Raw genomic sequence first — 14,929 nt, 5'->3', positions numbered from 1 at the left:
CCATTCATTTGGCGCTTCCACGAATGCCGCACCACACAGCATATAGAAGCAGACTCAGTGCAGCAGATATCAGTGGCTTTTAAAGTTGCTTTACAGGAAAGAAAAGGCGAAGTATCTGTCACAGGGGCTTTATCTGTAACAAAATTCTCCGCGGACGCCATAATCGAGTCGTAAGAAAAAGGAAGAAAGTAGGAATAAAAATAGAGAGAAAGAGGTGCCGGGGAGGGTTTAAGACCACCGCGCCACAGACGCTTTCGCCTTATCGCACTTTAGTGGTCAAAAGTTCCCTCTATGGCACCTGACCTGACCGAAGACCCGACATTTTTTCAAGCCACAGAAGAGCGATTTCAACTGGAGTTGAGCACTCTAACCGACTACCATCACGCAATGGGGAAACAGTCTAGACTTAATGCTTCAGCGAAACTGCTGATTCAAACCATGCTATCGACAAAATGGAAACAAAGTCTCACTATTTTACTGACCACCGGAACGTCTTCATTGGTATTATGAGGTCCCACTACGCATAGCGGTCGGGGAAAGCGAGCTCCCGTGCCAGTTACACGCAGGCATTGCTCGTACGCGACACGTGTCCCTAACCCGTAGCGCAGAGTCACGGCCACGGAAGATCCGAACGAAATAGGAAACGACTGAGCACGCTAGGTAACAGTTTATTTACTCTAACGTAAGGCAAAACACACACTACGGAAGAGTTTGGGTGGCTCACCGGGTCGTCGTAGTCGTCGGTCGGCAGGGAAGATCAAGGTGGTGCGTCGAGAGTCTCCGGATGCAGGCGAGGCAAGAGAGACCTTCCCGTCGCGAGCTCCCCGATTTTATTTATGGTGGTGAAACCTTTGAGCCCTAAAGCAGGGGACTAGTCAAAGGACCGGTTGCGCTGGCTTAGAGGAGGTCGGTGGGGATCCCTTGGGATGTCGCGGCCTCCACCGCGCTCTGGATAAGCCGGCGTTGGTCTGCTGGCTCGGAGGTACGCATGAGGGACTCCCACGTCTCTGGGGTGTTTGAGTTGTCTGTGATGTAGTGTGTACAACTCCACGCCATGCGTATGAGAGTGGCCGGAGTTCAACAGTGTTTGCACATGGGGGCTATCCGTTCCGGAAAGACCCTGGTGTATAAGAGGGGGTGCGGGGGTGCCAGTTTGTAGTTTGCGCCATTGGATGGCCTCGCGTCTTGTTAGATCGCGGTGTGCAGGAGGATATGAGCATCTTTCGAGTCGGCAGTGCTGGAGTATGTCTGTGTAAGTAGTGAGTAGACAAGCGCGTATATTAGTCTCAGGGCAAGCGGGGTGGCTGATCATACTCTCGACTCGGCAGCTGAGATCTCGAGCGAGAGTGTGCGCCTGGGCGTTTCCGCTAAGCGACTCGTGGACTGGAGCCCAAAGAAGTAAGCGAGATGTGGAAGAGGATGCAGTCGAAATTAGAATGTGTAACGCCTGGCAAGATATACGGCCAGCATCGTAGTTGCGGATAGCCTGTTGAGAATCACTAATTACAATTTTGGTATTAGGGTCGGCTAGCGCTAGCGCAATGGCTACCTTCTCAGCTGCGGTGACTGTTTCTGCATTGCGAATGCTGCAGGCTGTGTACCAGCTGGGTGAGGGGCGAGAGCTACCGCCACCATCGCTGGCCTCGATGGATGGTAAGAGGCGTCCTTATACGTGACGTCCGAACGTCCGCTGAAGCGTTTCTCGAATTGACGAGCCCGGTCGGCCCGCCTCTCGGCGTGGCGTTTCGGGTGCATCCGTTTGGGAATGGGAGGGATGCGAAGATTTAGGCGATATTCCAGTGTAAGTTCAACATAACTTGGGGCCGCTCTCGGCGGGGAGATCCAAACTTGTTGCAATACCGCTCGGCCAGCGTATGTGAGTCAGAGCCGCTCATACTGGGCGGTGAGGGTTGGTTCGATCAGTTCGCTCACGGTATTGGAGATTCCGAGAGCCATGAGCTTATGGGTAGCTGTGAACATGGAAAGACCCAGGGCCGTCTTGTACGCTTTTCGAAGTGACGCCTCTAGCCGTTTGCTTTCGGCACGAGTGAGACGTAGGTAGGGTGCAGAGTAGGGGATGCGGAAGCAGATGAAGGCTTGAACGAGGTGCAGGCGGTTGGACTCTCGCATGCCATGATGCTTTTTGGAGACTCGCTTAAGGAGGTGTCCGATCTTTACCACCAACTGGTCGATGTGTTGGAGCGTGGTGTCGTTGCTGCCGTTGGCCTATAGATATAAACCCAAGATCCTGATGGGATCTGTACGAGGAATCGGGTTGCCTTGCACCTGGAGATTGATGTCAGGAAGTATCATTGGAGAGCGTTGTCCTGGGGACGGGATGATATACGCTGACTTTGCCGCCGAGCAGGTGAGGTCAACTGTACTGGGATAATCTCCGATCCATTCGATGGTGGTCTGGAGAGTCTCTTCAATCTGGACGTCACTGCTGCGCATGATCCAAATTGTGAGGCCGTCAGCATAAATACTGGTATGGAGGGGGGGGGATGTCGGCGAGTAGCTTGGGCAGGCCTATGAGTGCCAACGTTAAAAAGCATCGGCAAAAGTACGGAGACTTGTGGTGGTGCCACAGTTTCCCGGAGAGATGGTGGAAGGATCTCCCATGCCGGCTTTAAGTTGTACTCGGTGATCGGTGAGGAAGTCTCGGATGTATGCATACGTGCGATGTCCGACACCGAGCCTGAAGTTATTGAAGAATCGCTTCATGGAGGGCATTGTCAAATGCCTTGGCAACATCGAGGCCAACGATGACTTTCATGTCTAGTGTGCGTCTCATGACTGCCTGATGATGGAGACGAAGCCGCATGTCCGGGGCTCCGGGGCTGCTAAATGAGGGTGGAAGCCGAACATTGTGTCCGGTAGAAGATGGTTGTCTTCGAGGTATCATAAGAGTGGTCTGAACCATCAGCTTCCTAACATAGGCGTGAGAGAGATGGGACTGAGGTTTGCCAAGGTTGGTGGTTTGCCCGGCTTGGGGATGAGAACTAGATTGTAGCATTTCCACTCCTGAGGGATGGTACTGCTGGCCCAACATTCTTGAAAATAGTCGGTAAGAGCGTGAATGAATGCATCGTCTAGATTCCTAAGCATTTTATTTTAAATGCGGTCGGGGCCGGCCGCCGAAGTCGTCTTGAGGCAATTGATTCCTGCTCGGACCTCCACAAAGTGATTGGAGCGTCTAGGCCGGGATTGTCCGCGCCCTGTAGAAAGGGAGGTTGGTTGCTGGTTCGGGGCGGATGTAAGTATTTATAATCTCTTGTTTGAGCTCGTCTGACGTGCCAGAATACTGGTGGAAGATTCGCTCGAGCTGTTAGCGTGTTTGGAGTTTGCCTCCAACTGTGTCGAGCAAATGTCGAAGGAGGCTCCACGTGTTACGAGCGTTTGGAGTCCTGTTTATCTGGTCAAAGATGTTGTGCCAGCTCTGTCGAGTGAGTTCGATTGCATAGTTCTTGATATTCGTATGTGCGCGCGCCAGTCTACGTCGGATATCGCGGTCCCATTTCCGAGTGGCGAGTAGAGCTTCGAGCGACTTCTTGCGCTCCCACAGACGGGCGTAGCAGCGGTCGCAGTGTGGGACACTGTCCTCTAACTCGACGGTTTGTGTGGCGTCGGCCACTTGTCTGACAATTTCGGTTGTCGACGCCTTGATGTCAATAATTAGCGGGAGGTTTGTCATGCTGTTTCCTGTGCGTCCGGAAGGAGTCCCAATCAATCACTTGAGCCAGCCGCGTACATTGCCTGGTGGGCTCGTGTATCACGATTTCGAGCACGAACTGATCACTCCCAAAGTTTTCGTGAGTGTGAGACCAAGTCGCTTTAACTCCAGAGGTCATAAAGGCAAGCTCCGGCGTTGTATCACGGTGTAGGTCTGTACTGTGTCTAGTGGTGTAGGACGTACATACACGTCCGTGATAACGATCAGCTGGTGCGTATGCCAGTCATTCCAAAGGCGTCGGCCTTTAGCATAGTCGTAGTGGTAGCCCCAAGCGCGGTGATACGCATTGAAGTCACCGAAGATGAGGAGGGGTTGCCCCTGCGCTAGCTGCTGGTCTTTGAGGAAAAGCGGACCGAAAATATCCTTATGGGCTCGGGGAGGGCTGTAGACATTAATTATAAACAGACTAGTGCGACGTTCACGCGAGGGTCGAGGTAATATTTCTGAGAAGATGTGTTCGGGGAAAATTGGATATAAATTGCGTTGGAGGACAGTGAGATTACGTTTGAAGAGAGTGGCTATTCGAGGTTTTACTCGTTCCGATAGGTATGTACTCTAACCGGCAAGTTGCGCGTTCTTGTCGCATTCCTGGGGAGCTATTCGGGGCGATCACTCGCGGTGAGGAACTGCTGGAGGACCGGACGCTTACGCGCGAACCCACGACAGTTCCACTGCCAGATAGTGGTGTTACCCGAGCTGCTCGCCATGATTAGGCTGGGGAAATTGTGGGGTTGGAACGGGTGTCGGCGCAGGGGCCGCGGGTACCACGGCAGCGAAGAGTTTGCCCTGTGCTTTTAAGCTTTGCTCAGAATCTTAAATTGTTGTGACTTGTGAGCTGATTGTGTGGAGTGATCGTTCGATGTGTGCGCTTCTAAAGCCTTGGTGCGAGTTCGACTGAAGCTGCAGCTTTCCTCAACTTTAGCAAAACGCGCCGGCCAACCCTCCGCGGGTGAGTCGGTGTCGGACGTTGCTTTACGTTTTTGTGCGGATCGGTTGGGAGGAGCGATATCCGTAGGTACTGACTCAAGTGATCCCTGCGGATACGGGGGAGACGGAGTGAGTGTGGCCGTTGGCTTTTCTAGAGCCTCTACTCTGAGTATCAGTTGTTGGAAGATTGCTGTCTGTTCCATAATCGATTTGTGTGAGTCTAGAGTAGTGGGAGTCCCTTCATGCGTACTCACCGGTTCTTGAAGTTCTCGTAGATCGGGTACAGATGGTGGTGGTCCAGGTGGCTGCTGCAGAGGATGAGGAGAGGCCCGTGTCTGCTGGACGACTGCAGGTGGCCCGGGTCTGGTCCGGGGGGTCTCCTGAGACCCCATCCGTGGAGCGGGAGACTTGAGCGGTGGAAAAGAGCTCGAGCGGTCTCGGGGCTGCCGCTGCTGGCTATCGGAGCGTTGCCGGTCCCATCGGCTGGTGCGCTGGAACATAATCCGCTTGGCGGTCTCTTGGGTCTTGAGTTTATCTCCCGCAGTATTTCGAATTTTCTCGTCATCGGTTGCTTCTCGAGGCCAGACAATCAGAAGCAAGTAGTTCCTCCTCGCGTTTGGAATGCGCCCTTCCCTAAGTGATCAGCGCGATGCTGTGACGTCGCAGCATATTATGGAGAGTGAGGGAAGCGCTAAGTGCCTTCTCTGACATCCTCTCCTGGCGAGCGCGCGTCGTCTCGTGACTCAGCCGCGCTCGTCGCTGGTTAGAAAGGAGAGTGGAATATGCGTTTATCTCCACAGTAATAACAATAACGTTCAAGCCGTTGCGTAAACCGTGTGTCTTACTTTCAAGCGAAACCTAAGCATAGTCAGGGTATCTAGCTCTCGCTACTAAAAGCTAAACCACGGCGATTTTTTTTTTCGAGCACCATGTATGGGCCGATGAAGCGGCTTAGAAGTTTGTCAGGCAAGCCTGGTGTGCGTGTAGGCGTCGAGAGCAAGACTTCGTCCCCGGGACTGAATGACAATTCACGGTGAGAAGAGTCGCAGCTGCTTTTCCGCGCAGTTTGGGCGGCTTCTGTGTTGAGTCTGGCAAGTTGACGACAGTGGGCAATGCGTGAAGTGCACTTTTCATAAGAGGGTGTGTTAGAGAGAGGAGGTGCAGAGAAGAAAGATGCTTCCCAGCAGAATTGATAGGAACCGACCATAGACCACGAAAAATGGAGAGTAGCGGGTCGTGCACTGAACGGCAGTGTTGTATGTGAAGGTGACAAAAGGAAGCTAGGAATCCCAGTTACTGTGATGAGTGTCGATGTATGTGGATAACATATCCGACAGAGTGTGATGGAAGCGTGAGACTCTTCGTTTGCGAGTAGTAGGCGGATGTCGTTTTGTGAACAATGTTTGCAGCATGAAGAACTTCGGCCATGATTGTACTAAGGAAAGACTTGCCGCAGTCGAACAGGAGAGCACGAGGAGCTCCGTGTCACATTATAAAGTATCACAGGAAAAGGCTTGCTATTTCCGCAGCGGAACCAAACGGTATAGCTGCAGTTTCGGCATATCGAGTGAGGTGATCCACAGCTGTTACGATCCAACAATTTCCCGCCACGGACGGTCAACGGTAGAGGGCCGTATAGGTCAATGCCTAAAACTTCGAAAAGATGTGAAAGGGCAGGGAAGGGGTTGAAGTAGGCCTGCTGGGGGTGACGTCGACGATTTACGGCGCTAACATGACACTCAAGAGGCAACGTACTTGGCAGCACTCGTTGAGAGAGTGGGACAGAACAGAAAAGGCGGCTCTTGATTCTAAGAGCCATTAAGATCCAAGGTAACCAGCGGTGGGATCGCCATGGAAGGCGTGCAAGACCTGACGGCGAAGATAACTGGGAACAAGGGTCACCCACGGTTTGCCGAAAGGGTTGTGATTATGCCAGTAAAGCAGCCCACCCTGCATCTTAAAGTTGGCAAGTTGATGGCGCAGCCGAGAATTCGGGGATAGCAAAGTACCATTGAGCCGATCGATTATAGCGTGCCAGATGTATGGGAGACAAGGAGGCAACGTGAGAGGGCTTCGGCATCAAAGAGCTTCTTGCCAGATTTGTAAGTTATTTTTAACTGAAATTCTCGAAATCGGAGAATCCAGCGCTCTAGCTGCCCTGTTAAATTTTTCAGAGATGAGAGCCAGCACAAAGCGTGGTGGTCAGTGACTACCATGAAATGCCGACCGTAAAGGCAAGGATGAAATTTTTTAACAACCCATGCAACTGAAAGACACTCTTGTTCGGTGATAGGGTAGTTCTACACAGCCAGAGTTAGGGAGCGGCTGGCCTAAGAGACAACATTTTCGATGATAATACTAAAAACAGACCATAGCTGAACCACTGAAACTGGAATTCCTGCTGATGGTTGAATTTCATGCATCGATACCATTTCTTCATTCATATCTGAACGTCGTCGGCAGAGCTCGGAAAGATCCCAAGTTTTCCCTAACTTGAGGCAGTCTGCATATCTTTACCGCCCTCGTTGTTATCGCCCGCTGAAGGATGGCCGGCCGACCAGCCAGCGCATGCATGCGCGAGCCTGCACGTGCTCACGTGCCATCCACGTGCCTCCGATCGATGCTGGCCGTGATATTTATTCACGATTTTTTGTGTAAAATGCTACGAACGCCGGCTACGGCGAGACCACTCTATCGGGAGTAAAACCAGCGCTGTAAAACCACAGCACGTCACCAGTGGGGCAGGAAGCGTGCACACGCGGTGCGCATCAAGGACATACACACATAAATACAGTGAGAGGTGTTTATTGAGACAACGCGACCGCTCACCATCCAGAAAAAAAGGGGCTCCGCACCTTCACGCTTGCATACATTTCCCAGAACTATCGAAGGGGACGGTCATCTTCACCCGTGTTGGATTCACTCGGATTTGCGAGCCCTGTTCTGACGTCTCGGAGTGGTACGTCGTAACCTTCATCAGAGTTCGACGCCACCCATTCATTTGAGGTCTTTTCCAAAACACCACCGGGCAATCCCTCATCAGCACGTGCGCTGGCGTTGACGTGGACGCTGGCTGCCATCGATGAGATGGCGGCCGTTGACATCGCCCTACTGGTCGAAACTCCGTTTGGGATCTCATGGCCACCGGCTGTGCTTTCCACTTGAAGGCCAACGGCTTCCTCTGCTGCTGCGGCAGAATGCCTGGTGATGTTGGAGGTGTAAACTGGCGAGGTGTAGGAAGGAACACGTCGTCTCCATGGAACCGACCAGTCCTGGATGGCCTGCGCCGAATGTCCTTGCGGCGACGTCGCCGGGGGCATCGCATACAGGCTCACGATGCTGGGAGTGGCCGCCTGGCATTCGGTTGGCCTGCATCCTGAGCTTTTGGATGAGAGTGTTGTCGAACGTGAGCCTCGGAGATTCCTCACTCTGGGGCAAGCCGCTGTGCGAATGAGCCTGGGTCCGCGCTGTGCGTGGTAGGGCGCCCGAGAGCAAAGGCGCGTGGGAGCTACTGGAGCGTCGCCGAAAGCCGGCAAAGAATTCAAGCCACCTGCCTCGGCGAGCAACATACCTACGAGAAACAAGCTCGACGTTCGAGATCTCTGGCTAGGAAGCCATCCCTATTGAAAAATCTGAAACAGTTATACTTAAACTGGCACGAAAAACTGTACCTGATGCAGCTAGCCCATATGGCTTGGCTCCGTATTACTTGCCTGGGAAATGAAAACAAAGAAGTCGGAAAGTTCAGAGCTATAAAATAACACGGATGCAAAAAGCAATTAAGACGCTTGAGCTTCGTCCGAAGAGTAGACCTCAAACACCGCCTTTTCATTCCGCGTTTTTTCCTCGTTCGTTCGGTTCCTGGAGAAATTAAGGCGCAGTATCTGTCTCACTTCTCGGTGGGCACCTATACTTACAATTAACAGCACAAAATTGGAGGTACGTATGCTGTCAATTCGAATCCCTATTGCAAAGTAGGCTCCAACTTGAGATGCAGACGTCGCCTAAATCGGAAGCGAAATGGAATACCACTCTGAACGCAGCACGAAAAGTGGTTGCTTCTCAAGTTTCTTGCGAAATCACGTGCGTATTTTTCTGACCCTTTTTTTTTTTTTTTGTCATTCTGGGTTAAGGCGGCGGCGACGCCTTTCGACCGAAAAAACTGTGTAGGATTCGCGTAAACGTCTGCGTACACTTAATCTGCGAATTTCTGGTGTGGCGTGACAACATTAATGGCTCCTGCCTTTCGGCTCCCCTTGTGGGTCCTCGTACGCGTGCTTTGGTACTCGACTAATCAATAATCCTTTAGTTATTGCCTCTAATATTGGTTGGTTTGTAGGGTTTAATGTCCCAAAGCAACTCTCGGGCTATGAGAGACGCCGTAGTGGAGGACTCTGGAAATTTCTACCACCGGAATTCTTTAACGTGCACTGACATCGCACAGCACACGGGCGCCTTTCTTTTCGCCTCCATCGAAAAGCAGCCGCTGAGGCCGGGATTCGATCCCGCATCTTTGGAAACAATAGTCGAGCGCCATAACCACTGCGCCACCCCGGCGGATCTATTGCCTCTAATATCTGGTGCATTGAATTAGCATACAGTCGCAAGCTACCACATTACACAAAACACCACCTTAGCTAGATATAACGCCTCTCTTTATTAACCGTCCCGTGCAACAGGCCTGCATGGTTTGTTTGTTTGTGTATGCTGACTTTCATTAAAACAATAAACTACGGCAACTGGTCCGGTGGAATTTTTTTCTAAATATCCTTGGTAACTAGTAAGATAACGAATGTTTTTTTTTCATAACATTTATTCAACGCGTCGGGGAAAGGCGTCCAGCCAACGTTCCTTCATTTTTGCAACGGTCATGCGGTGTCTACAGCCGTCGCAGCAAACACTGTGCCATGATCGAGGCATACGCAACGACGGGCGAGCGGCCAGTGACAATGAACGCGTTGGCGCGAGAGACAACGTGGCCATGTCAGGAAGTAGAAAACCTGTATCGTGAGAACTTGTAGCAAACGGACATGACGTCAAAAACATTCTCAGACGATCAATGAGATTCATGCGGCATTTACGAGTGAGCGCTGCTTTTCTATTGCATGCTACGCGACTATGTTATCGGTTATGTAAGTAAATGAGAAAGACAATAATTCTTATTTGTAAATCATTTATTCCACTGTAACAATTTCCTTCGGGTGACTTATGCCACATGGGAAATTCCAGCCTGCACTTGCTCACGCCATGCAAGACAGCTGGCCACCTAAAGCGCGTTCCTCCTATCGTAGCTGCCAGTGATCTTTGTTGGCTACTCTCTTTTTCGATGCCACGTTCTGCGGACGCCGGCTATGTTCTCGGGAGTGGAAGCGTTAACAAACTGGCGCTTTAAAATCACAGTACGCCACAAGCGGGACAGAAGCATCACATACAAAGGCAGTAAGAGGTGTTTATTGATATAGTCCGACCGTTCACCATTCAGAAACAAGGGGCCTTGTGCGTGCACGCTTGCTTCTGAGAATTTCCCTAACTGCCGACGGAGTTGGTCGTGCTCTTCATCCGTGTCTGAATCACTTGGACTTGCTAGCACTCTTTTGAGGTCTCGGAGGACTGCGTCGTACTCTTTATCGGAATACCGCACTCAATTTCCTTTAAAGGGACAGAACACTGGAATTTAGGCCTCGATTTTTTTTTCGCCGCAGGGGAAAGATTGATGTCTAAAAAGTTGGGTTCCATAACGGTTTTGTTAGAAACGCTGTAGAAAAGTTTTACCGGGAATTTTTCGATCAATGCGTGCGCCCGTTTTTTATGTAGTCCGATGCTGGAAACCATGAGCAGCGACCGCGATGACGACTAGTGGTCGACAAAAAAGACGTATCGAAAACAAATATAATTTTCACTCGCCAGACAGTCATTAGACATTTTTTGTGTAGAGTAACTTCATTTTCACTTTCACACTCAATGCTGTTACGGCACAATAACGCACGCCCTCGTCGACGAAAGTTTTAGCGGGCACTGTCATTGCTTCATTCACGAAATCGCAAACACTGTGGCGCCATCTAGTGGCGAAACCTAAAAGCATACCTCTCGCGGCGCGAAAGCTGGGGTGGTTTTTATTTAAGGACGCACTGGAGAGAGCGCAAAATATAATAAATTATGGCAAGCACTCCTAGACGAAAAATGAACAATATGCAGTTACGAAAATCAGCGATATTTTGCTGACAAGTAGTCACGTGGGGGGCTACACTGAAAGTTCTAGGGTTTCTCCGCTAGATAGCGCCTCTGTTGTTTCTATGCGATTTTCAATGGCAAATTAAAATTGTAAAGCCTCTTTTCGTTGATATTGTAGTGCTCGATCTGTACTATATGAGGCAAGATCTTTTCATCTCCACCATAATCTCATGACATATTTTGGCCAGTGTTCTGTCCCGTTAGAAGTCTCTGACATAGCACCACCAGGCATTTCCTCCTCGGCTCTTGTTATAGCGTTGTTCTGGGCATTGTCAGCCGTCGATGCAGAGGCGGCCAAGGAAGGTGCCCCGTCGCTCGAAGTTCCGCTACGGATACCACGGCCACTGGCTGTGCGTTTCACTCGGCGACCGAAAGTTTCCTCCGTTGTGGCGGCCAAATTCCTGGTAACGTTGGTAGTATAAATTATAGAGGTGGAGGCTCACTATCCGGGCACTGCCCGTCTCGAATTCGGTTGGCCTGCATCCGAGAGCTTTTGGAAACGTTTTCGAGCTCGAACCTTGGATATTATGCACTCTGGAGGAAAACGTCGCAGTTGTGTTCGAATGCGTGTTTTCTTGTCCACGTCCCTTGGTGGAAGCCGCGTGGGAGCTACCGCCGAAAGCCCACGAAGAAAGCAGTTACGCTTCTCGGTGAGGAACACGCCTACGAGAAACAAGCTCGACACTCTAAGTTTTCGGCCATAAAGTCTTCCCTATTATATACACGATTTTAGTTTCGATACCTGGGCGCCGCCATGTTGTCATAGCTTTGCCTGCTTTAGCGCCGCCTAGCGTCGGCGCCATCTTGGACTGATAAAGTTGCCTTCTGAGACATACCTGAAAGCTGCTTGCGGTGTTTTCTGTGGTTTCGCGTTGCGGCTTCCCATTCCTGTCTTGTTCCGAGGTGGAAACATTTAATATCGGGATCCGCTCTGCTTATATCTGCGTGTATGCATGGCGTTAGGGGCCACAAGCACCCGCTGCAATCGACCGGGAGAAGGCGAGCAGCAGGCATCGACGGAGCCTACGATCAACATCGGTGAGTGGTTTCCATAAATAAAGATCACGATGCGTTGAAAATAAAAAACGGCAGTCGTTCTTCTAGATATCCCCCCCCCCCTTTCTTTTTTTTTTGCATTCGTTCCAGTCGCTGTAATATGCACGTTTAAACTGATTGGCTGAGTTCGATCACTTGTGCAGCGCGCGTCGGGCTACAAGTGCGAATACGAGCCAATTTATTGATAGCTGTTTGCCTTCGAATCTGCTTAGCTGGCATTAACACCACTCATTTCGCACATGCTGAAGTTCTTGAGTAATACCCACCGAGAGATTGGTTCCACAGGGGAGCGTTATTCCGTTTACGAAAGCACCTGTTGTCTGTTGCGCGTTCGTATCTGTTGTGCAAATGCGCTCGTATCATCGGTTCCTTTGACATGCGCGACTGCAACACAGTGCTGTTTTTTTTAATATGAAATACTTTTAGCTTTCGTTGTCGAAGCGATATGGTGGCCCTGAACCAGAATGAGAAAACTGTGACGAGCCGACGGGAAAACGCGGAGGCCAACCTAAACAAGCTTTGACGAACCTAGCGTCTCCAGAATGGGCAGCACAGCCAGCCGCTGCGTCGGGTTGGCAAATTACGTTCGCCTAAGCGATTACTGAAGCAATCTATACCTCCCATCCGCTGCAACAACAGCGAAAATTGACTGGTTAGCTGCGTGCAGTAACCATGTTCTGACCGAGTGCTTACTGCAAGAAGATACTCTACCCCGCTGTCACCGTCATCCAGTTCCTGGGTGGTACAGCAGCAGGGAGCTTGCCTATGCATTTTCCCTCTACAGTAAGGAACTAAACAACACTGTTTGTAATTGAAAAAGACAAAGCACTGCATGTAATCTTTGCTTTTTTGCATGCAGCGCCCTATCTTTGGCAGTTTAGAAATGTAAAACGAACTAGTCCAGAAACATAGGTTGCTAAACAACAAGCCCGTTGCAGAGCACTGGCTCTAATCATGTACGTAGTAAAGAGCAACATGAAAGCAGAGAAATGCAAAGGCACCGTACACTTAGTGCCAGTCAGCTACCAGTTGTTATTGTGGTTTGCTTATCATTCATTAGTTCATAGTGTTCAGAGAAAAATTTGAGAGAAAGGGTAATAAGGGGGACTCTCACTTCTCGGTGGTCACCTCAGCTGTGCAGTGAGAAAAGATATGTGCCAAAGCAGAAATGAGATGCTCTTGAAATTGGTAGGCCTTCCCTTTAATCCATTTTATGCTTACACCTACTCTCAGCGAGGAGGTCAACTTTTTTTTTTTTTAGTTGCCTCTGATCGGCCTTCAGCCAAAGCAAGGTTGCAGTGATTGACATAATTTTTCGTTTTGACCATGTCTGACGTCATTTTGGTACTGATGCCACATGTTTCCTTCATTTTCATCTAAGCCAAATGTTCATGGTGCCAGTTCCATTCATGTAGTACTGTGTTTTTGCCTCCTCTTCTGTTTTCTGCATTCTGCTTTTTTTTTAGGTGGCTGAACCTACACCCACCCAAGCCTTGAAGACAAATGGTATGATGACACGAAGTTATGGCCAAATCTGACTAGTGGGCACATTGTTACCTCATCAAAACTAAAGCCTGCCTGTGACCTCAGGGAGGCTAAAGCATTCCAGAGCCTTGACCTTGACTTATAATTACATGCAGAGTGGCAAGTGCTCTGCTACCAAATGAGCGAAGACATTGTGTGCCTCAAGGCAGAAGTGCGGCCATCCCAGGCGATTAACAAAAAGCCATGGCTATCCTTGGCCTGCGTCACAACAGAGGGGCAGGTCTTGACTGGCTGTCGGCTGCAATTGCATGGCAGGGAAGGCATGTGTGTTCAACCATATTGGTTCGCTGTTATGAAAAGTTGACATACTTTGCAACATGGCATCACTGGACACACATGCACAGATGTCGCAGCAGCATGGAACCGAGGCACAAAAAGAAATGTCGAACCAGCTTTGGTTAATGTTAGACATGCATCTGGTGTATTTATAAAGAATTACATGAACAAAATTCATGTTTGTTGTCAGAAAGCTCTGCAACCTAATAATAACAAAATTGTCAATGCTACAGTTGTAGAAAAAATTCACCGATCAGATGCCTTCACTTTGTTGCCTTACGAAATGCTTTTTACGTTTGTATGCTCAGGTTACCTGCCTCATTCTAAGAGACTGGCTGCAAAATAATTGTTAGTCTACATGGCTGAAAAAAATTTGTAGAACCGTACTTTGTTACACTGCTGTGGTCACTGACTGCACTTCGACATAAAAATTCAAAACATAACATCGGACAGTCTTCTGAAACCTTCGGGCTGCAGCTGCCTCTTGGCAAGTCGTGCTTTTCACGGAACGCAGAAGAAACTTCAATAATTCAGTTACAAGCAGGCTCAGTCTTTGTCCCTTTCTCGTTTTTTGGCGCAATTAAAATGGACCATTTATTTTCTAGTCACAGAAAAGGGGTTATTCACAAGTTTTCTTTTTCTTGTTTAGGTGGCCACAAAAGCAGCTGGTGCCAGGAATAATGCAGAACAGGTAGCTGGATTCGAGATAATGCTGGACAGGCCCCCTTGCCATCTCAACCTGGGCAGTGTGATTGCAGCTGGCCAAGAAAGTCAGCACAATGTGCTACAACAGCTGAGAATTAGTTGCGCATCCATGGATACCGAAGCAGGAACAAAAGAACAAAGACAGTGTAATGCATGGTTTCTCCATTTGCATGTGGGCAAAGGAGGTATGTTGCTTTGTGTGCAGAAAGAGGATGGATTTATGGACACACATGTAGACTCTAGAGAGCCTTTTTGAAAAAGTAGTGCTTCCCAGACTGTAACAGCAGCTTGATCAGTGATGCAGCAGTCATTTTAATAAGCTGAGTTCCTTGTGCCAGTTTGCAAATTAACATCACTGTACAGTGTCTTATAAATGTGTTCCATATTAGTATGTTATGTATATGTTTGGCTTCAAATGTGACTCTGACTACTGGGATACGGGTGTGCACGTCTGTT

At 49.8% G+C, this 14,929-nt stretch overlaps 1 pseudogene; it reads right to left on the bottom strand.

Moving 5' to 3' along the window:
* Positions 1-897: 897 nt before the first annotated feature.
* LOC146201829 (uncharacterized) lies at positions 898-5,160 on the bottom strand (annotated as a pseudogene).
* Between the last annotated feature and the right edge of the window lie 9,769 nt (positions 5,161-14,929).

This window comes from Amblyomma maculatum, chromosome 1 (genome assembly GCF_055883805.1).
Source record: "Amblyomma maculatum isolate TAMU_Amacu chromosome 1, ASM5588380v1, whole genome shotgun sequence".
Lineage (NCBI taxonomy): Eukaryota > Metazoa > Arthropoda > Arachnida > Ixodida > Ixodidae > Amblyomma > Amblyomma maculatum.
The sequence above is the reverse complement of the archived record's forward strand: the minus strand, read 5'-3'. Positions and strand labels throughout refer to the sequence as shown.